General features: G+C 39.0%; 2 non-coding genes across 2 annotated transcripts; both read left to right on the plus strand.

Moving 5' to 3' along the window:
• Positions 1-18,336: 18,336 nt before the first annotated feature.
• TRNAR-CCG (transfer RNA arginine (anticodon CCG)) lies at positions 18,337-18,412 on the plus strand. Its single transcript has one exon. It is a non-coding gene; the product is annotated as a tRNA-Arg (tRNA).
• Positions 18,413-24,698: 6,286 nt separating this feature from the next.
• Positions 24,699-24,771, plus strand: TRNAR-CCG (transfer RNA arginine (anticodon CCG)). Its single transcript has one exon. It is a non-coding gene; the product is annotated as a tRNA-Arg (tRNA).
• Positions 24,772-24,954: the final 183 nt, after the last annotated feature.

Genomic DNA, 24,954 nt, shown 5'->3' on the forward strand with positions numbered 1-24,954 from the left:
ACAGGAAGAAAAGTGATGAATTCAAATGTAATGCATTTTATTCAGAAAACTCCACAAAACCTGCACCATACAAAACTTGCAGTGAGTGATTAATAAGAGGATCTGAAACTACGTCAAAGGAAATGAATAGGTAAGACATGAAAATCACAAAAAGTCTGGTGCTCAAGATGGATATTGTGTCAAGTGTCATGACCATGAGACTGCGTGACACATGTTTTGGAAAATATCTGGCTTCAACAGGTGAAGGATTACTTGAAAAGTCAAGCAAGTTAGCAAGGATGGATAAGGCATCAGCCTCCGAAGCTGGGGGTTGTGGGTTCAATTATTTTAAATTTTGATCTTAATTAAATATGAACGAATTTCAACATATATTAACATAAAGATGATTAAAAGGTCTCATCAATGAAAATCATCACACTCATTTCATTCACCTTGTCAATACTGATGTATTACCGCGAGACTATGCAGTAAAGACACGTGAATCTTGTCCTGTCTTCATAGAGCTGCCTTGCAACTGTGACATGTCACTTAATATTTTGTTTCTCAGGGAGTATAGCAGCAGAGAAACATATACTGCTAATGCAATTCCTTATGAGGGCCCCAGCATTTAAGATGTTACTCTTAAGTGAGCTCCCATGTTCAAGTCCCACCTGGGTCGTCAATTATTTTAAATTTTCATCTTAATTAAATATGAATGAATTTCAACATATATTAACATAAAGATGATTAAAAGGTCTCATCAATGAAAATCATCACACTCATTTCATTCACCTTGTCAATACTGATGTATTACCGCGAGACTATGCAGTAAAGACACGTGAATCTTGTCCTGTCTTCATAGAGCTGCCTTGCAACTGTGACATGTCACTTAATATTTTGTTTCTCAGGGAGTATAGCAGCAGAGAAACATATACTGCTAATTCAATTCCTTATGAGGGCCCCAGCATTTAAGATGTTACTCTTAAGTGAGCTCCCATGTTCAAGTCCCACCTGGGTAGTCAATTATTTTAAATTTTGATCTTAATTAAATATGAACGAATTTCAACATATATTAACATAAAGATGATTAAAAGGTCTCATCAATGAAAATCATCACACTCATTTCATTCACCTTGTCAATACTGATGTATTACCGCGAGACTATGCAGTAAAGACACGTGAATCTTGTCCTGTCTTCATAGAGCTGCCTTGCAACTGTGACATGTCACTTCATATTTTGTTTCTCAGGGACTATAGCAGCAGAGAAACATATACTGCTAATTCAATTCCTGATGAGGGCCCCAGCATTTAAGATGTTACTCTTAAGTGAGCTCCCATGTAACCACCAATTGCTGAAAAGTGTCTTCCTCAGGTGCCATCTCAACTGTGAAGAGAATCCTCCTAAGCTAGCCTCCTTGCAGTGACATGTCACTGAGAATCATTTTCCTCAGTGAGAATCTCTGCAGTGAAAAAGTTTCTCTTAAGGGATTGTCTCTGTAGTGGAATGTTACAGGAAGTCCTCTTGGTTGGGTAGTGTCCCTGGATTGTAGATCATCCTTTTATAGAGCTGCACTGCACTCACATGTTACTGAACAGCACCTTCCTCTGCAAGAATACTAGCAGTAGAAAATATAGTCTTATGAGAATGAAGCCTGCTGTAAGAGCACCCGAAATAGCCCTATTGCCAGTGTCTCTGCAGAAAGTGGACACTGAGTTGAAACTACTTTCTTGAATTGATTGCACAGTTAAGTACCCTTGTTGCTCGGCACTGTTGCCATTATGGAATCGGAGCGATTGAGAAAGACAACGGTCCGTACTGTAGAATAGAATCCTGTTGTGCTCTTTTTAGTGACCAATCGACACCAGTGTACCAGGAATACATAAACATGATAAAACAGGAAGAAAAGTGATGAATTCAAATGTAATGCATTTTATTTAGAAAAGTCCACAAAACCTGCACCATTCAAAACTTGCAGTGAGTGATTAATAAGAGGATCTGAAACTATGTCAAAGGAAATGAATAGGTAAGACATGAAAATCACAAAAAATCTGGTGCTCAAGATGGATATTGTGTCAAGTGTCATGCCCATGAGACTCTGTGACACATGTTTCGGAAAATATCTGGCTTCAACAGGTGAAGGATTACTTGAAAAGTCAAGCAAGTTAGCAAGGATGTTCCAACCTAGAAGAGGGCATTGCAGTGTGAGGGCATCATAGAAGTCATCATTAGAGACAATGAATACATTATCACTAAGTCAATGACCTCCTAGTTATTATCTTTACCAAGTGGGTGGCCGTGAGACAGTGATCACCACAGATAGGAAGTCAGAGATGTCAGGTGAAATGAAAATATGCCAGGCAAGAAATCTAGTTTGTAGAAATCATCAATTTTTGAGACAGAGTAAGATAAATGCTGGAAATCTAGAATAGTGTCCATAATGGAAAAATCTTACAGCAATCCTTTAATTTTTTGAAGTGCGAATGCCAAGAATATAACACACAGTGCATCGAATTTACGCATTTGGCCAATCCAAAGCAGTTGCTAAGGATTGGTGCATGTCAGGACTATTTGTCCCTATTTTGAGTTCATCTTCATTTCCATTTGTAGAAAGTACCAGTATATACACATTTTTTAGAAGACAAAACATCAGAAGCCAGACTAAAAGCTATTTCAGTGCATATAAATCGAAATACTATAAATAAGGATGGCAAGGAGTAGCAACCACCGCACTGTATACTCTCTTCAATCAAAAGTGATCAATATGAATTGCGGAAGGGTTTGTGTCGCAGGAGTTGCTCCTTTCGTTAACTTCGCTCACTGGACCATCATATGCAAGGTGTGTTTTCCAAACTCACAGACTTGCTTTACATGTTGACTGTGTTTTTTTCATGTTTTTGTTGTTTTTGCCATGGGGTGTTTATTCTGTGTGTGAATTGGTGTTCAGTTGGTCTATTATGGTCAGATCAGTGTTTATCTATCAAGTGGCCCTGTGGCCTAATGGATAAGGCATCAGCCTCCGAAGCTGGGGGTTGTGGGTTCAATTATTTTAAATTTTGATCTTAATTAAATATGAACGAATTTCAACATATATTAACATAAAGATGATTAAAAGGTCTCATCAATGAAAATCATCACACTCATTTCATTCACCTTGTCAATACTGATGTATTACCGCGAGACTATGCAGTAAAGACACGTGAATCTTGTCCTGTCTTCATAGAGCTGCCTTGCAACTGTGACATGTCACTTAATATTTTGTTTCTCAGGGAGTATAGCAGCAGAGAAACATATACTGATAATTCATTCCTTATGAGGGCCCCAGCATTTAAGATGTTACTCTTAAGTGAGCTCCCATGTTCAAGTCCCACCTGGGTCGTCAATAATTTTAAATTTTCATCTAAATTAAATATGAACGAATTTCAACATATATTAACATAAAGATGATTAAAAGGTCTCATCAATGAAAATCATCACACTCATTTCATTCACCTTGTCAATACTGATGTATTACCGCGAGACTATGCAGTAAAGACACGTGAATCTTGTCCTGTCTTCATAGAGCTGCCTTGCAACTGTGACATGTCACTTCATATTTTGTTTCTCAGGGAGTATAGCAGCAGAGAAACATATACTGCTAATTCAATTCCTTATGAGGGCCCCAGCATTTAAGATGTTACTCTTAAGTGAGCTCCCATGTAACCACCAATTGCTGAAAAGTGTCTTCCTCAGGTGCCATCTCAACTGTGAAGAGAATCCTCCTAAGCTAGCCTCCTTGCAGTGACATGTCACTGAGAATCATTTTCCTCAGTGAGAATCTCTGCAGTGAAAAAGTTTCTCTTAAGGGATTGTCTCTGTAGTGGAATGTTACAGGAAGTACTCTTGGTTGGGTAGTGTCCCTGGATTGTAGATCATCCTTTTATGGAGCTGCACTGCACTCACATGTTACTGAACAGCACCTTCCTCTGCAAGAATACTAGCAGTAGAATATATAGTCTTATCAGAATGAAGCCTGCTGTAAGAGCATCCGAAATAGCCCTATTGCCAGCGTCTCTGCAGTAAGTGGACACTGAGTTGAAACTACTTTCTTGAATTGATTGCACAGTTAAGTACCCTTGTTGCTCGGCACTGTTGCCATTATGGAATCGGAGCGATTGAGAAAAACAACGGTCCGTACTGTAGAATAGAATCCTGTTGTGCTCTGTTTAGTGACCAATCGACACCAGTGCACCAGGAATACATAAACATGATAAAACAGGAAGAAAAGTGATGAATTCAAATGTAATGCATTTTATTCAGAAAACTCCACAAAACCTGCACCATACAAAACTTGCAGTGAGTGATTAATAAGAGGATCTGAAACTACGTCAAAGGAAATGAATAGGTAAGACATGAAAATCACAAAAAGTCTGGTGCTCAAGATGGATATTGTGTCAAGTGTCATGACCATGAGACTGCGTGACACATGTTTTGGAAAATATCTGGCTTCAACAGGTGAAGGATTACTTGAAAAGTCAAGCAAGTTAGCAAGGATGGATAAGGCATCAGCCTCCGAAGCTGGGGGTTGTGGGTTCAATTATTTTAAATTTTGATCTTAATTAAATATGAACGAATTTCAACATATATTAACATAAAGATGATTAAAAGGTCTCATCAATGAAAATCATCACACTCATTTCATTCACCTTGTCAATACTGATGTATTACCGCGAGACTATGCAGTAAAGACACGTGAATCTTGTCCTGTCTTCATAGAGCTGCCTTGCAACTGTGACATGTCACTTAATATTTTGTTTCTCAGGGAGTATAGCAGCAGAGAAACATATACTGCTAATGCAATTCCTTATGAGGGCCCCAGCATTTAAGATGTTACTCTTAAGTGAGCTCCCATGTTCAAGTCCCACCTGGGTCGTCAATTATTTTAAATTTTCATCTTAATTAAATATGAATGAATTTCAACATATATTAACATAAAGATGATTAAAAGGTCTCATCAATGAAAATCATCACACTCATTTCATTCACCTTGTCAATACTGATGTATTACCGCGAGACTATGCAGTAAAGACACGTGAATCTTGTCCTGTCTTCATAGAGCTGCCTTGCAACTGTGACATGTCACTTAATATTTTGTTTCTCAGGGAGTATAGCAGCAGAGAAACATATACTGCTAATTCAATTCCTTATGAGGGCCCCAGCATTTAAGATGTTACTCTTAAGTGAGCTCCCATGTTCAAGTCCCACCTGGGTAGTCAATTATTTTAAATTTTGATCTTAATTAAATATGAACGAATTTCAACATATATTAACATAAAGATGATTAAAAGGTCTCATCAATGAAAATCATCACACTCATTTCATTCACCTTGTCAATACTGATGTATTACCGCGAGACTATGCAGTAAAGACACGTGAATCTTGTCCTGTCTTCATAGAGCTGCCTTGCAACTGTGACATGTCACTTCATATTTTGTTTCTCAGGGACTATAGCAGCAGAGAAACATATACTGCTAACTCAATTCCTGATGAGGGCCCCAGCATTTAAGATGTTACTCTTAAGTGAGCTCCCATGTAACCACCAATTGCTGAAAAGTGTCTTCCTCAGGTGCCATCTCAACTGTGAAGAGAATCCTCCTAAGCTAGCCTCCTTGCAGTGACATGTCACTGAGAATCATTTTCCTCAGTGAGAATCTCTGCAGTGAAAAAGTTTCTCTTAAGGGATTGTCTCTGTAGTGGAATGTTACAGGAAGTCCTCTTGGTTGGGTAGTGTCCCTGGATTGTAGATCATCCTTTTATAGAGCTGCACTGCACTCACATGTTACTGAACAGCACCTTCCTCTGCAAGAATACTAGCAGTAGAAAATATAGTCTTATGAGAATGAAGCCTGCTGTAAGAGCACCCGAAATAGCCCTATTGCCAGTGTCTCTGCAGAAAGTGGACACTGAGTTGAAACTACTTTCTTGAATTGATTGCACAGTTAAGTACCCTTGTTGCTCGGCACTGTTGCCATTATGGAATCGGAGCGATTGAGAAAGACAACGGTCCGTACTGTAGAATAGAATCCTGTTGTGCTCTGTTTAGTGACCAATCGACACCAGTGTACCAGGAATACATAAACATGATAAAACAGGAAGAAAAGTGATGAATTCAAATGTAATGCATTTTATTTAGAAAAGTCCACAAAACCTGCACCATACAAAACTTGCAGTGAGTGATTAATAAGAGGATCTGAAACTATGTCAAAGGAAATGAATAGGTAAGACATGAAAATCACAAAAAGTCTGGTGCTCAAGATGGATATTGTGTCAAGTGTCATGACCATGAGACTGCGTGACACATGTTTTGGAAAATATCTGCCTTCAACAGGTGAAGGATTACTTGAAAAGTCAAGCAAGTTAGCAAGGATGTTCCAACCTAGAAGAGGGCATTGCAGTGTGAGGGCATCATGGAAGTCATCATTAGAGACAATGAATACATTATCACTAAGTCAATGACCTCCTAATTAGTATCTTTACCAAGTGGGTGGCCGTGAGACAGTGATTACCACAGATAGGAAGTCAGAGATACCAGGTGAACTGAAAATATGCCAGGAAAGAAATCAAGTTTCTAGAAATCATCAATTTTTTGAGACAGAGTAAGATAAATGCTGGAACTCTAGAATAGTGTCCATAATGGAAAAATCTTACAGCAATCCTTTAATTTTTTGAAGTGCGAATGCCAAGAATATAACACACAGTGCATCGAATTTACGCATTTGGCCAATCCAAAGCAGTTGCTAAGGATTGGTGCATGTCAGGACTATTTGTCCCTATTTTGAGTTCATCTTCATTTCCATCTGTAGAAAGTACCAGTATATACACATTTTATAGAATACAAAACATCAGAAGCCAAACTAAAAGCTATTTCAGTGCATATAAATCGAAATAATATAAATACGGATGGCGAGGAGTAGCATCCAGCGCACTGTATACTCTCTTCAATCAAAAGTGATCAATATGAATTGCGGAAGGGTTTGTGTTGCAGGAGTTGTTCCTTTCTTTACCTTTGCTCACTGGACCATCATATGCAAGGTGTGTTTTCCAAACTCACAGACTTGCTATACATGTTGACTGTGTTTTTTTCATGTTTTTGTTGTTTTTGCCATGGGGTGTTTATTCTGTGTGTGAATTGGTGTTCAGTTGGTCTATTATGGTCAGATCAGTGCTTTTCTATCAAGTGGCCCTGTGGCCTAATGGATAAGGCATCAGCCTCCGAAGCTGGGGATTGTGGGTTCAATTATTTTAAATTTTGATCTTAATTAAATATGAACGAATTTCAACATATATTAACATAAAGATGATTAAAAGGTCTCATCAATGAAAATCATCACACTCATTTCATTCACCTTGTCAATACTGATGTATTACCGCGAGACTATGCAGTAAAGACACGTGAATCTTGTCCTGTCTTCATAGAGCTGCCTTGCAACTGTGACATGTCACTTAATATTTTGTTTCTCACGGAGTATAGCAGCAGAGAAACATATACTGCTAATTCATTCCTTATGAGGGCCCCAGCATTTAAGATGTTACTCTTAAGTGAGCTCCCATGTTCAAGTCCCACCTGGGTCGTCAATTATTTTAAATTTTCATCTTAATTAAATATGAACGAATTTCAACATATATTAACATAAAGATGATTAAAAGGTCTCATCAATGAAAATCATCACACTCATTTCATTCACCTTGTCAATACTGATGTATTACCGCGAGACTATGCAGTAAAGACACGTGAATCTTGTCCTGTCTTCATAGAGCTGCCTTGCAACTGTGACATGTCACTTAATATTTTGTTTCTCAGGGAGTATAGCAGCAGAGAAACATATACTGATAATTCATTCCTTATGAGGGCCCCAGCATTTAAGATGTTACTCTTAAGTGAGCTCCCATGTTCAAGTCCCACCTGGGTCGTCAATAATTTTAAATTTTCATCTAAATTAAATATGAACGAATTTCAACACATATTAACATAAAGATGATTAAAAGGTCTCATCAATGAAAATCATCACACTCATTTCATTCACCTTGTCAATACTGATGTATTACCGCGAGACTATGCAGTAAAGACACGTGAATCTTGTCCTGTCTTCATAGAGCTGTCTTGCAACTGTGACATGTCACTTCATATTTTGTTTCTCAGGGAGTATAGCAGCAGAGAAACATATACTGCTAATTCAATTCCTTATGAGGGCCCCAGCATTTAAGATGTTACTCTTAAGTGAGCTCCCATGTAACCACCAATTGCTGAAAAGTGTCTTCCTCAGGTGCCATCTCAACTGTGAAGAGAATCCTCCTAAGCTAGCCTCCTTGCAGTGACATGTCACTGAGAATCATTTTCCTCAGTGAGAATCTCCGCAGTGAAAAAGTTTCTCTTAAGGGATTGTCTCTGTAGTGGAATGTTACAGGAAGTACTCTTGGTTGGGTAGTGTCCCTGGATTGTAGATCATCCTTTTATGGAGCTGCACTGCACTCACATGTTACTGAACAGCACCTTCCTCTGCAAGAATACTAGCAGTAGAATATATAGTCTTATCAGAATGAAGCCTGCTGTAAGAGCATCCGAAATAGCCCTATTGCCAGCGTCTCTGCAGTAAGTGGACACTGAGTTGAAACTACTTTCTTGAATTGATTGCACAGTTAAGTACCCTTGTTGCTCGGCACTGTTGCCATTATGGAATCGGAGCGATTGAGAAAAACAACGGTCCGTACTGTAGAATAGAATCCTGTTGTGCTCTGTTTAGTGACCAATCGACACCAGTGCACCAGGAATACATAAACATGATAAAACAGGAAGAAAAGTGATGAATTCAAATGTAATGCATTTTATTCAGAAAACTCCACAAAACCTGCACCATACAAAACTTGCAGTGAGTGATTAATAAGAGGATCTGAAACTATGTCAAAGGAAATGAATAGGTAAGACATGAAAATCACAAAAAGTCTGGTGCTCAAGATGGATATTGTGTCAAGTGTCATGACCATGAGACTGCGTGACACATGTTTTGGAAAATATATGGCTTCAACTAGTGAAGGATTACTTGAAAAGTCAAGCAAGTTAGCAAGGATGTTCCAACCTAGAAGAGGGCATTGCAGTGTGAGGGCATCATGGAAGTCATCATTAGAGACAATGAATACATTATCACTAAGTCAATGACCTCCTAGTTAGTATCTTTACCAAGTGGGTGGCCGTGAGACAGTGATTACCACAGATAGGAAGTCAGAGATGCCAGGTGAACTGAAAATATGCCAGGCAAGAAATCAAGTTTGTAGAAATCATCAATTTTTTGAGACAGAGTAAGATAAATGCTGCAACTCTAGAATAGTGTCCATAATGGAAAAATCTTACAGCAATCCTTTAATTTTTTGAAGTGCGAATGCCAAGAATATAACACAAAGTGCATCGAATTTACGCATTTGGCCAATCCAAAGCAGTTGCTAAGGATTGGTGCATGTCAGGACTATTTGTCCCTATTTTGAGACATCTTCATTTCCATCTGCAGAAAGTACCAGTATATACACATTTTTTAGAATACAAAACATCAGAAGCCAAACTAAAAGCTATTTCAGTACATATAAATCGAAATAATATAAATACGGATGGCGAGGAGTAGCATCCAGCGCACTGTATACTCTCTTCAATCAAAAGTGATCAATATGAATTGCGGAAGGGTTTGTGTTGCAGGAGTTGTTCCTTTCTTTACCTTCGCTCACTGGACCATCATATGCAAGGTGTGTTTTCCAAACTCACAGACTTGCTTTACATGTTGACTGTGTTGTTTTCATGTTTTTGTTGTTTTTGCCATGGGGTGTTTATTCTGTGTGTGAATTGGTGTTCAGTTGGTCTATTATGGTAAGATCATTGCTTTTCTCTCAAGTGGCCCTGTGGCCTAATGGATAAGGCATCAGGCTCCGAAGCTGGGGATTGTGGTGCGTTCAAGTCCCACCTGGGTCGTCAATTATTTTAAATTTTGATCTTAATTAAATATGAACGAATTTCAACATATATTAACATAAAGATGATTAAAAGGTCTCATCAATGAAAATCATCACACTCATTTCATTCACCTTGTCAATACTGATGTATTACCGCGACACTATGCAGTAAAGACATGTGAATCCTGTCCTGTTTTCATAGAGCTGCCTTGCAACTGTGACATGTCCCTTAATATTTTGTTTCTCAGGAAGTATAGCAGCAGAGAAACATATACTGCTCATTCAATTCCTTATGAGGGCCCCAGCATTTAAGATGTTACTCTTAAGTGAGCTCCCATGTTCAAGTCCCACCTGGGTCGTCAATTATTTAAAATTGTCATCTTAATTAAATATGAACGAATTTCAACATATATTAACATAAAGATGATTAAAAGGTCTCATCAATGAAAATCATCACACTCATTTCATTCACCTTGTCAATACTGATGTAATACCACGAGACTATGCAGTAAAGACACGCGAATCCTGTCCTGTCTTCATAGAGCTGCCTTGCAACTGTGACATGTCACTTAATATTTTGTTTCTCAGGGAGTATAGCAGCAGAGAAACATATACTGCTAATTCAATTCCTTATGAGGGCCCCAGCATTTAAGATGTTACTCTTAAGTGAGCTCCCATGTTCAAGTCCCACCTGGGTCGTCAATTATTTTAAATTTTCATCTTAATTAAATATGAACGAATTTCAACATATATTAACATAAAGATGATTAAAAGGTCTCATCAATGAAAATCATCACACTCATTTCATTCACCTTGTCAATACTGATGTATTACCGCGAGACTATGCAGTAAAGACACGTGAATCTTGTCCTGTCTTCTTAGAGCTGCCTTGCAACTGTGACATGTCACGTAATATTTTATTTCTCAGGGAGTATAGCAGCAGAGAAACATATACTGCTAATTCAATTCCTTATGAGGGCCCCAGCATTTAAGATGTTACTCTTAAGTGAGCTCCCATGTAACCACCAATTGCTGAAAAGTGTCTTCCTCAGGTGCCATCTCAACTGTGAAGAGAATCCTCCTAAGCTAGCCTCCTTGCAGTGACATGTCACTGAGAATCATTTTCCTCAGTGAGAAACTCTGCAGTGAAAAAGTTTCTCTTAAGGGATTGTCTCTGTAGTGGAATGTTACAGGAAGTCCTCTTGGTTGGGTAGTGTCCCTGGATTGTAGATCATCCTTTTATAGAGCTGCACTGCACTCACATGTTACTGGACAGCACCTTCCTCTGCAAGAATACTAGCAGTAGAATATATAGTCTTATGAGAATGAAGCCTGCTGTAAGAGCATCCGAAATAGCCCTATTGTCAGTGTCTCTGCAGTAAGTGGACACTGAGTTGAAACTACTTTCTTGAATTGATTGCACAGTTAAGTACCCTTGTTGCTCGACACTGTTGCCATTATGGAATCGGAGCGATTGAGAAAAACAACGGTCCGTACTGTAGAATAGAATCCTGTTGTGCTCTGTTTAGTGACCAATCGACACCAGTGCACCAGGAATACATAAACATGATAAAACAGGAAGAAAAGTGATGAATTCAAATGTAATGCATTTTATTTAGAAAACTCCACAAAACCTGCACCATACAAAACTTGCAGTGAGTGATTAATAAGAGGATCTGAAACTATGTCAAAGGAAATGAATAGGTAAGACATGAAAATCACAAAAAGTCTGGTGCTCAAGATGGATATTGTGTCAAGTGTCATGACCATGAGACTGCGTGACACATGTTTTGGAAAATATCTGGCTTCAACAGGTGAAGGATTACTTGAAAAGTCAAGCAAGTTAGCAAGGATGTTCCAACCTAGAAGAGGGCATTGCAGTGTGAGGGCATCATGGAAGTCATCATTAGAGACAATGAATACATTATCACTAAGTCAATGACCTCCTAGTTAGTATCTTTACCAAGTGGGTGGCCGTGAGACAGTGATTACCACAGATAGGAAGTCAGAGATGCCAGGTGAACTGAAAATATGCCAGGAAAGAAATCAAGTTTCTAGAAATCATCAATTTTTTGAGACAGAGTAAGATAAATGCTGGAACTCTAGAATAGTGTCCATAATGGAAAAATCTTACAGCAATCCTTTAATTTTTTGAAGTGCGAATGCCAAGAATATAACACACAGTGCATCGAATTTACGCATTTGGCCAATCCAAAGCAGTTGCTAAGGATTGGTGCATGTCAGGACTATTTGTCCCTATTTTGAGTTCATCTTCATTTCCATCTGTAGAAAGTACCAGTATATACACATTTTATAGAATACAAAACATCAGAAGCCAAACTAAAAGCTATTTCAGTGCATATAAATCGAAATAATATAAATACGGATGGCGAGGAGTAGCATCCAGCGCACTGTATACTCTCTTCAATCAAAAGTGATCAATATGAATTGCGGAAGGGTTTGTGTTGCAGGAGTTGTTCCTTTCTTTACCTTCGCTCACTGGACCATCATATGCAAGGTGTGTTTTCCAAACTCACAGACTTGCTATACATGTTGACTGTGTTTTTTTCATGTTTTTGTTGTTTTTGCCATGGGGTGTTTATTCTGTGTGTGAATTGGTGTTCAGTTGGTCTATTATGGTCAGATCAGTGCTTTTCTATCAAGTGGCCCTGTGGCCTAATGGATAAGGCATCAGCCTCCGAAGCTGGGGATTGTGGGTTCAATTATTTTAAATTTTGATCTTAATTAAATATGAACGAATTTCAACATATATTAACATAAAGATGATTAAAAGGTCTCATCAATGAAAATCATCACACTCATTTCATTCACCTTGTCAATACTGATGTATTACCGCGAGACTATGCAGTAAAGACACGTGAATCTTGTCCTGTCTTCATAGAGCTGCCTTGCAACTGTGACATGTCACTTAATATTTTGTTTCTCAGGGAGTATAGCAGCAGAGAAACATATACTGCTAATTCAATTCCTTATGAGGGCCCCAGCATTTAAGATGTTACTCTTAAGTGAGCTCCCATGTTCAAGTCCCACCTGGGTCGTCAATTATTTTAAATTTTCATCTTAATTAAATATGAACGAATTTCAACATATATTAACATAAAGATGATTAAAAGGTCTCATCAATGAAAATCATCACACTCATTTCATTCACCTTGTCAATACTGATGTATTACCGCGAGACTATGCAGTAAAGACACGTGAATCCTGTCCTGTCTTCATAGAGCTGCCTTGCAACTGTGACATGTCACTTAATATTTTGTTTCTCAGGGAGTATAGCAGCAGAGAAACATATACTGCTAATTCAATTCCTTATGAGGGCCCCAGCATTTAAGATGTTACTCTTAAGTGAGCTCCCATGTTCAAGTCCCACCTGGGTCGTCAATTATTTTAAATTTTCATCTTAATTAAATATGAACGAATTTCAACATATATTAACATAAAGATGATTAAAAGGTCTCATCAATGAAAATCATCACACTCATTTCATTCACCTTGATAATACTGATGTATTACCGCGAGACTATGCAGTAAAGACACGTGAATCTTGTCCTGTCTTCTTAGAGCTGCCTTGCAACTGTGACATGTCACTTAATATTTTGTTTCTCAGGGAGTATAGCAGCAGAGAAACATATACTGCTAATTCAATTCCTTATGAGGGCCCCAGCATTTAAGATGTTACTCTTAAGTGAGCTCCCATGTAACCACCAATTGCTGAAAAGTGTCTTCCTCAGGTGCCATCTCAACTGTGAAGAGAATCCTCCTAAGCTAGCCGCCTTGCAGTGACATGTCACTGAGAAACATTTTCCTCAGTAAGAATCTCTGCAGTGAAAAAGTTTCTCTTAAGGGATTGTCTCTGTAGTTGAATGTTACAGGAAGTCCTCTTGGTTGGGTAGTGTCTCTGGATTGTAGATCATCCTTTTATAGAGCTGCACTGCACTCACATGTTACTGGACAGAACCTTCCTCTGCAAGAATACTAGCAGTAGAATATATAGTCTTATGAGAATGAAGCCTGCTGTAAGAGCATCCGAAATAGCCCTATTGTCAGTGTCTCTGCAGTAAGTGGACACTGAGTTGAAACTACTTTCTTGAATTGATTGCACAGTTAAGTACCCTTGTTGCTCGGCACTGTTGCCATTATGGAATCGGAGCGATTGGGAAAAACAACGGTCCGTACTGTAGAACAGAATCCTGTTGTGCTCTGTTTAGTGACCAATCGACACCAGTGCACCAGGAATACATAAACATGATAAAACAGGAAGAAAAGTGATGAATTCAAATGTAATGCATTTTATTTAGAAAACTCCACAAAACCTGCACCATACAAAACTTGCAGTGAGTGATTAATAAGAGGATCTGAAACTATGTCAAAGGAAATGAACAGGTAAGACATGAAAATCACAAAAAGTCTGGTGCTCAAGATGGATATTGAGACTGCGTGACACATGTTTTGGAAAATATCTGGCTTCAACAGGTGAAGGATTACTTGAAAAGTCAAGCAAGTTGGCAAGGATGTTCCAACCTAGAAGAGGGCATTGCAGTGTGAGGGCATCATGGAAGTCATCATTAGAGACAATGAACACATTATCACTAAGTCAATGACCTCCTAGTTAGTATCTTTACCAAGTGGGTGGCCGTGAGACAGTGATTACCACAGATAGGAAGTCAGAGATGCCAGGTGAACTGAAAATATGCCAGGCAAGAAATCAAGTTTGTAGAAATCATCAATTTTTTGAGACAGAGTAAGATAAATGCTGGAACTCTAGAATAGTGTCCATAATGGAAAAATCTTACAGCAATCCTTTAATTTTTTGAAGTGCGAATGCCAAGAATATAACACACAGTGCATCGAATTTACGCATTTGGCCAATCCAAAGCAGTTGCTAAGGATTGGTGCATGTCAGGACTATTTGTCCCTATTTTGAGTTCATCTTCATTTCCATCTGTAGAAAGTACCAGTATATACACATTTTTTAGAATACAAAACATCAGAAGCCAAACTAAAAGCTATTTCAGTGCATATAAATCGAAATAATATAAATACGGATGGCGAGGAGTAGCATCCAGCGCACTGTATACTCTCTTCAATCAAAAGTGATCAATATGAATTGCGGAAGGGTTTGTGTTGCAGGAGTTGTTCCTTTCTTTACCTTCGCTCACTGGACCATCATATGCAAGGTGTGTTTTCCAAACTCACAGACTTGCTTTACATGTTGACTGTGTTTTTTTCATGTTTTTGTTGTTTTTGCCATGGGGTGTTTATTCTGTGTGTGAATTGGTGTTCAGTTGGTCTATTATGGTCAGATCAGTGTTTATCTATCAAGTGGCCCTGTGGCCTAATGGATAAGGCATCAGCCTCCGAAGCTGGGGGTTGTGGGTTCAATTATTTTAAATTTTGATCTTAATTAAATATGAACGAATTTCAACATATATTAACATAAAGATGATTAAAAGGTCTCATCAATGAAAATCATCACACTCATTTCATTCACCTTGTCAATACTGATGTATTACCGCGAGACTATGCAGTAAAGACACGTGAATCTTGTCCTGTCTTCATAGAGCTGCCTTGCAACTGTGACATGTCACTTAATATTTTGTTTCTCACGGAGTATAGCAGCAGAGAAACATATACTGCTAATTCATTCCTTATGAGGGCCCCAGCATTTAAGATGTTACTCTTAAGTGAGCTCCCATGTTCAAGTCCCACCTGGGTCGTCAATTATTTTAAATTTTCATCTTAATTAAATATGAACGAATTTCAACATATATTAACATAAAGATGATTAAAAGGTCTCATCAATGAAAATCATCACACTCATTTCATTCACCTTGTCAATACTGATGTATTACCGCGAGACTATGCAGTAAAGACACGTGAATCTTGTCCTGTCTTCATAGAGCTGCCTTGCAACTGTGACATGTCACTTAATATTTTGTTTCTCAGGGAGTATAGCAGCAGAGAAACATATACTGCTAATTCAATTCCTTATGAGGGCCCCAGCATTTAAGATGTTACTCTTAAGTGAGCTCCCATGTTCAAGTCCCACCTGGGTTGTCAATAATTTTAAATTTTCATCTTAATTAAATATGAACGAATTTCAACGTATATTGCCATAAAGATGATTAAAAGGTCTCATCAATGAAAATCATCACACTCATTTCATTCACCTTGTCAATACTGATGTATTACCGCGAGACTATGCATTAAAGACACGTGAATCTTGTCCTGTCTTCATAGAGCCGCCTTGCAACTGTGACATGTCACTTAATATTTTGTTTCTCAGGGAGTATAGCAGCAGAGAAATATATACTGCTAATTCAATTCCTTATGAGGGCCCCAGCATTTAAGATGTTACTCTTAAGTGAGCTCCCATGTTCAAGTCCCACCTGGGTCGTCAATAATTTTAAATTTTCATCTTAATTAAATATGAACGAATTTCAACATATATTAACATAAAGATGATTAAAAGGTCTCATCAATGAAAATCATCACACTCATTTCATTCACCTTGTCAATACTGATGTATTACCGCGAGACTATGCAGTAAAGACACGTGAATCTTGTCCTGTCTTCACAGAGCTGCCTTGCAACTGTGACATGTCAATTAATATTTTGTTTCTCAGGGAGTATAGCAGCAGAGAAACATATACTGCAAATTCAATTCCTTATGAGGGCCCCAGCATTTAAGATGTTACTCGTAAGTGAGCTCCCATGTAACCACCAATTGGTGAAAAGTGTCTTCCTCAGGTGCCATCTCAACTGTGAAGAGAATCCTCCTAAGCTAGCCTCCTTGCAGTGACATGTCACTGAGAATCATTTTCCTCAGTGAGAATCTCTGCAGTGAAAAAGTTTCACTTAAGGGATAGTCTCTGTAGTGGAATGTTACAGGAAGTCCTCTTGGTTGGGTAGTGTCCCTGGATTGTAGATCATCCTTTTATAGAGCTGCACTGCACTCACATGTTACTGAACAGCACCTTCCTCTGACAGAATACTAGCAGTAGAAAATATAGTCTTATGAGAATGAAGCCTGCTGTAAGAGCATCCGAAATAGCCCTATTGTCAGTGTCTCTGCAGTAAGTGGACACTGAGTTGAAACTACTTTCTTGAATTGATTGCACAGTTAAGTACCCTTGTTGCTTGGCACTGTTGCCATTATGGAATCGGAGCGATTGAGAAAAACAACGGTCCGTACTGTAGAATAGAATCCTGTTGTGCTCAGTTTAATGACCAATCGACACCAGTGCACCAGGAATACATAAACATGATAAAACAGGAAGAAAAGTGATGAATTCAAATGTAATGCATTTTATTTAGAAAACTCCACAAAACCTGCACCATACAAAACTTGCAGTGAGTGATTGATAAGAGGATCTGAAACTATGTCAAAGGAAATGAATAGGTAAGACATGAAAATCACAACAAAAAGTCTGGTGCTCAAGATGGATATTATGTCAAGTGTCATGACCATGAGACTGCGTGACACATGTTTCGGAAAATATCTGGCTTCAACAGGTGAAGGATTACTTGAAAAGTCAAGCAAGTTAGCAAGGATTTTCCAACCTAGAAGAGGGCATTGCAGTGTGAGGGCATCATGGAAATCATCATTAGAGAAAATGAATACATTATCACTAAGTCAATGACCTCCTAGTTAGTATCTTTACCAAGTGGGTGGCCGTGAGACAGTGATTACCACAGATAGGAAGTCAGAGATGCCAGGTGAACTGAAAATATGCCAGGCAAGAAATCAAGTTTGTAGAAATCATCAATTTTTTGAGACAGAGTAAGATAAAAGCTGGAACTCTAGAATAGTGTCCATAATGGAAAAATCTTACAGCAATCCTTTAATTTTTTGAAGTGCGAATGCCAAGAATATAACACACTGTGCATCGAATTTACGCATTTGGCCAATCCAAAGCAGTTGCTAAGGATTGGTGCATGTCAGGACTATTTGTCCCTATTTTGAGTTCATCTTCATTTCCATTTGTAGAAAGTACCAGTATATACACATTTTTTAGAAGACAAAACATCAGAAGCCAAACTAAAAGCTATTTCAGTGCATATAAATCGAAATACTATAAATAAGGATGGCAAGGAGTAGCAACCACCGCACTGTATACTCTCTTCAATCAAAAGTGATCAATATGAATTGCGGAAGGGTTTGTGTTGCAGGAGTTGTTCCTTTCTTTACCTTCTCTCACTGCACCATCATATGCAAGGTGTGTTTTCCAAACTCACAGACTTGCTTTACATGTTGACTGTGTTTTTTTCATGTTTTTGTTGTTTTTGCCATGGGGTGTTTATTCTGTGTGTGAATTGGTGTTCAGTTGGTCTATTATGGTCAGATCAGTGTTTATCTATCAAGTGGCCCTGTGGCCTAATGGATAAGGCATCAGCCTCCGAAGCTGGGGATTGTGGGTTCAAGACCCACCTGGGTAGTCAATTATTTTAAATTTTGATCTTAATTAAATATGAACGAATTTCAACATATATTAACATAAAGATGATTAAAAGGTCTCATCAATGAAAATCATCACACTCATTTCATTCACCTTGTCAATACTGATGTATTACCGCAAGACTATACAGTAAAGACACGTGAATCTTGTCCTGTCTTCATAGAGCTGCCTTGCAACTGTGACATGTCACTTCATATTTTGTTTCTCAGGGAGTATGGCAGCAGAGAAACATATACTGCTAATTCATTCCTTATGAGGGACCCAGCATTTAAGATGTTACTCTTAAGTGAGCTCCCATGTTCAAGTCCCACCTGGGCCGTCAATAATTTTAAATTTTCATCTTAATTAAATATGAACGAATTTCAACATATATTAACATAAAGTTGATTAAAAGGTCTCATCAATGAAAATCATCACACTCATTTCATTCACCTTGTCAATACTGATGTATTACCGCGAGACTATGCAGTAAAGACACGTGAATCTTGTCCTGTCTTCATAGACATGTCACTGAGAATCATTTTCCTCAGTGAGAATCTCTGCAGTGAAAAAGTTTCACTTAAGGGATAGTCTCTGTAGTATTTGTATTTTTATTTTGTATTTTATTTATTTCTATAGCGCACCAGGCCCAGGGGCAACCGGGCGCTTAACTTAGTTACAACAAGGTGAAAGCATGACAAGGCAATGATTACAGGATTATTACAGGAAGATTTACAAAATTTACAAAATATACATTCAAATGAATATCGATAAGGCAGTGATTTACAGGATAGTTAATAAGGGATGCAGAGTAGGTCAAAGTACAAGTAGGGCAGTAAGCTGGTGTTAGCAGTCTTGGGCGGATAGCCAGGCTTTGGTAAGGTATTTGAATTTCAGGAAGGAAGGTTCTGCTCTAAGGTCATTGGGGAGTGAGTTCCAAAGTTTGTCTGCCAGGATGGGGAAGCTGGTTCCACCAGATCTTTGAAGATTAAAACGCGGGATGTCAAGGCAGTTGGCTTGGGCCGCTCTGCGAGGTCTGGTGGAATTGTGGAAAGAGAATCTGTTTGCCAGGTAGCGAGGGGCTTGGTTGTGGAGGCATTTGTGTGTGAGAGCCAGGGACTTCAAGGAGATGCGATGTGGGATAGAGAGCCAGTGCAGGTTGCGCCTGGTGTCAGATATATGCTGGCGCCTAGGAATGTTAAGGGCCGCTCTGATCGCATTGTTTTGGACAATTTGTAGCTTGTTTAAGTTGCGGAGATTAGTACCTAGATAGAGGGCATTACAGTAGTCGACCTTGGATAGTACAAGGGTCCTGGCCAAGGTTACGCAGTTGGCAGTGGTTAGGAACGGGCGACAGGCGGTGATGAGCTTGCAAGTATGCGCTGCTGCAGATGAGACTGCGTTGGATTGTCTAGTCAAGGATAGGGTTGAGTCGATGTAAATCCCTAGGGTTTTCGTGTCCTTAGCAATCGGGATGGTGTTCCCATCAATGGAGAAAGACTTGAAGGCAGGGTCAAGTTTACTGAGTTTTTGTGGTGAACCAAGAATGAGGAGCTCTGTCTTTTCATCATTTAGGCAGAGGCCGTGTTGGGCCATCCACGCTTGGATGACCTGGTAGATGGCGTTGATGGCAAGGGAGTCAGTTGTGTAGTCTCCTGTGATGGGGATTAGTATCTGTGTGTCGTCAGCGTAATTGGTATACGTGATGCCCAAATGGTCCAAAATATCAAAAAGGGGTTTGGTAAACACGTTATATAACGTGGGCGAGACACAGGACCCTTGAGGCACACCACAAGAGACCGGAGCGGGTGGTTCGGCCGCAAGTGGGGAGAACACGCGCATTGATCTATTATCCAGGAAGGATCTAATCCAAGTGGCGGCATTTTCTGAGAAATGTGCGGCTGATTTGAGGTGATGGCAGAGAATTTTGTGATTGACAAGATCAAAAGCAGCAGAGAGGTCCAGGAGAAGTAATAACGCCAGTTTGCCTTTGTCTTTGAGATCTTCGATCTGCGTTTTTAAATCGATAAGGGCGGTCTCAGTGCCATGGCGAGGCCGGAACCCTGATTGCCTGAGTCCCAGAAGTTTATTTGATTCAAGGTATTCCTGAATTTGTAGGTAGGCCGCGCGGTCAAGGATTTTTAGTAAAAAAGGTACAGTGGTAATTGGTCTGTAGTTTGTGGGTATGCTGGGATCCAGGGTAGGTTTTTTCAGAAGCGGGATGACCCATGCATCCTTAAGATTGTCTGGTACAATCCCAGAGCTAAAGGAGGAGTTGATGAGCGTAGTGATGAATGGTGCTAGGTCGTGAGCAGCTTCCTTAATAATAGGTGCAGGACAGAGGTCACCCTGACAATTGGACGGTTTAAGGCTAGTGATAATCTTTTCCACTTCGAGAATGGAGAGTGGAGAGAAGCTAAATGTTAGTGGAATGTTACAGGAATTCCTCTTGGTTGGGTAGTGTCCCTGGATTGTAGATCATCCTTTTATAGAGCTGCACTGCACTCACATGTTACTGAACAGCACCTTCCTCTGCAAGAATACTAGCAGTAGAAAATATAGTCTTATGAGAATGAAGCCTGCTGTAAGAGCATCCGAAATAGCCCTATTGTCAGTGTCTCTGCAGTAAGTGGACACTGAGTTGAAACTACTTTCTTGAATTGATTGCACAGTTAAGTACCCTTGTTGCTTGGCACTGTTGCCATTATGGAATCGGAGCGATTGAGAAAAACAACGGTCCGTACTGTAGAATAGAATCCTGTTGTGCTCTGTTTAGTGACCAATCGACACCAGTGCACCAGGAATACATAAACATGATAAAACAGGAAGAAAAGTGATGAATTCAAGTGTAATGCATTTTATTTAGAAAACCCCACAAAACCTGCACCATACAAAACTTGCAGTGAGTGATTAATAAGAGGATCTGAAACTATGTCAAAGGAAATGAATAGGTAAGACATGAAAATCACAAAAAGTCTGGTGCTCAAGATGGATATTATGTCAAGTGTCATGACCATGAGACTGCGTGACACATGTTTCGGAAAATATCTGGCTTCAACAGGTGAAGGATTACTTGAAAAGTCAAGCAAGTTAGCAAGGATTTTCCAACCTAGAAGAGGGCATTGCAGTGTAAGGGCATCATGGAAATCATCATTAGAGAAAATGAATACATTATCACTAAGTCAATGACCTCCTAGTTAGTATCTTTACCAAGTGGGTGGCCGTGAGACAGTGATTACCACAGATAGGAAGTCAGAGATGCCAGGCGAACTGAAAATATGCCAGGCAAGAAATCACGTTTGTAGAAATCATCAATTTTTTGAGACAGAGTAAGATAAAAGCTGGAACTCTAGAATAGTGTCCATAATGGAAAAATCTTACAGCAATCCTTTAATTTTTTGAAGTGCGAATGCCAAGAATATAACACACAGTGCATCGAATTTACGCATTTGGCCAATCCAAAGCAGTTGCTAAGGATTGGTGCATGTCAGGACTATTTGTCCCTATTTTGAGTTCATCTTCATTTCCATTTGTAGAAAGTACCAATATATACACATTTTTTAGAAGACAAAACATCAGAAGCCAAACTAAAAGCTATTTCAGTGCATATAAATCGAAATACTATAAATAAGGATGGCAAGGAGTAGCAACCACCGCACTGTATACTCTCTTCAATCAAAAGTGATCAATATGAATTGCGGAAGGGTTTGTGTTGCAGGAGTTGTTCCTTTCTTTACCTTCGCTCACTGCACCATCATATGCAAGGTGTGTTTTCCAAACTCACAGACTTGCTTTACATGTTGACTGTGTTTTTTTCATGTTTTTGTTGTTTTTGCCATGGGGTGTTTATTCTGTGTGTGAATTGGTGTTCAGTTGGTCTATTATGGTCAGATCAGTGTTTATCTATCAAGTGGCCCTGTGGCCTAATGGATAAGGCATCAGCCTCCGAAGTTGGGGATTGTGGGTTCAAGTCACACCTGGGTCGTCAATTATTTTAAATTTTGATCTTAATTAAATATGAACGAATTTCAACATATATTAACATAAAGATGATTAAAAGGTCTCATCAATGAAAATCATCACACTCATTTCATTCACCTTGTCAATACTGATGTATTACCGCAAGACTATACAGTAAAGACACGTGAATCTTGTCCTGTCTCCATAGAGCTGCCTTGCAACTGTGACATGTCACTTAATATTTTGTTTCTCAGGGAGTATAGCAGCAGAGAAACATATACTGATAATTCATTCCTTATGAGGGCCCCAGCATTTAAGATGTTACTCTTAAGTGAGCTCCCATGTTCAAGTCCCACCTGGGTAGTCAATTATTTTAAATTTTGATCTTAATTAAATATGAACGAATTTCAACATATATTAACATAAAGATGATTAAAAGGTCTCATCAATGAAAATCATCACACTCATTTCATTCACCTTGTCAATACTGATGTATTACCGCGAGACTATGCAGTAAAGACACGTGAATCTTGTCCTGTCTTCATAGAGCTGCCTTGCAACTGTGACATGTCACTTAATATTTTGTTTCTCAGGGAGTATAGCAGCAGAAAAACATATACTGCTAATTCAATTCCTTATGAGGGCCCCAGCATTTAAGATGTTACTCTTAAGTGAGCTCCCTTGTAACCACCAATTGCTGAAAAGTGTCTTCCTCAGGTGCCATCTCAACTGTGAAGAGAATCCTCCTAAGCTAGCCTCCTTGCAGTGACATGTCACTGAGAATCATTTTCCTCAGTGAGAATCTCTGCAGTGAAAAAGTTTCTCTTAAGGGATTGTCTCTGTAGTGGAATGTTACAGGAAGTTCTCTTGGTTGGGTAGTGCCCCTGGATTGTAGATCATCCTTTTATAGAGCTGCACTGCACTCACATGTTACTAAACAGCACCTTCCTCTGCAAGAATATTAGCAGTAGAAAATATAGTCTTATGAGAATGAAGCCTGCTGTAAGAGCATCCGAAAAAGCCCTATTGCCAGTGTCTCTGCAGTAAGTGGACACTGAGTTGAAACTACTTTCTTGAATTGATTGCACAGTTAAGTATCCTTGTTGCTCGGCACTGTTGCCATTATGGAATCGGAGCGATTGAGAAAGACAACGGTCCGTACTGTAGAATAGAATCCTGTTGTGCTCTTTTTAGTGACCAATCGACACCAGTGTACCAGGAATACATAAACATGATAAAACAGGAAGAAAAGTGATGAATTCAAATGTAATGCATTTTATTTAGAAACCTCCACAAAACCTGCACCATACAAAACTTGCAGTGAGTGATTAATAAGAGGATCTGAAACTATGTCAAAGGAAATGAATAGGTAAAACATGAAAATCACAAAAAGTCTGGTGCTCAAGATGGATATTGTGTCAAGTGTCATGACCATGAGACTGCGTGACACATGTTTCGGAAAATATCTGGCTTCAACAGGTGAAGGATTACTTGAAAAGTCAAGCAAGTTAGCAAGGATTTTCCAACCTAGAAGAGGGCATTGCAGTGTGAGGGCATCATGGAAGTCATCATTAGAGACAATGAATACATTATCACCAAGTCAATGACCTCCTAGTTAGTATCTTTACCAAGTGGGTGGCCGTGAAACAGTGATTACCACAGATAGGAAGTCAGAGATGCCAGGTGAACTGAAAATATGCCAGCCAAGAAATCACGTTTGTAGAAATCATCAATTTTTTGAGACAGAGTAAGATAAATGCTGGAACTCTAGAATAGTGTCCATAATGGAAAAATCTTACAGCAATCCTTTAATTTTTTGAAGTGCGAATGCCAAGAATATAACACACAGTGCATCGAATTTACGCATTTGGCCAATCCAAAGCAGTTGCTCAGGAATGGTGCATGTCAGTACTATTTGTCCCTATTTTGAGTTCATCTTCATTTCCATTTGTAGAAAGTACCAGTGTATACACATTTTTTAGAATACAAAACATCAGAAGCCAAACTAAAAGCTATTTCAGTGCATATAAATCGAAATAATATAAATACGGATGGCGAGGAGTAGCATCCAGCGCACTGTATACTCTCTTCAATCAAAAGTGATCAATATGAATTGCGGAAGGGTTTGTGTTGCAGGAGATGTTCCTTTCTTTACCTTCGCTCACTGGACCATCATATGCAAGGTGTGTTTTCCAAACTCACAGACTTGCTTTACATGTTGACTGTGTTTTTTTCATGTTTTTGTTGTTTTTGCCATGGGGTGTTTATTCTGTGTGTGAATTGGTGTTCAGTTGGTCTATTATGGTCAGATCAGTGCTTTTCTATCAAGTGGCCCTGAGGCCTAATGGATAAGGCATCAGCCTCCGAAGCTGGGGATTGTGGGTTCAAGTCCCACCTGGGTCGTCAATTATTTTGAATTTTGATCTTAATTAAATATGAACGAATTTCAACATATATTAACATAAAGATGATTAAAAGGTCTCATCAATGAAAATCATCACACTCATTTCATTCACCTTGTCAATACTGATGTATTACCGCGAGACTATGCAGTAAAGACACGTGAATCTTGTCCTGTCTTCATAG

This window comes from Ambystoma mexicanum, chromosome 3q (assembly GCF_040938575.1).
Source record: "Ambystoma mexicanum isolate Mex_15411 chromosome 3q, UKY_AmexF1_1, whole genome shotgun sequence".
NCBI lineage: Eukaryota > Metazoa > Chordata > Amphibia > Caudata > Ambystomatidae > Ambystoma > Ambystoma mexicanum.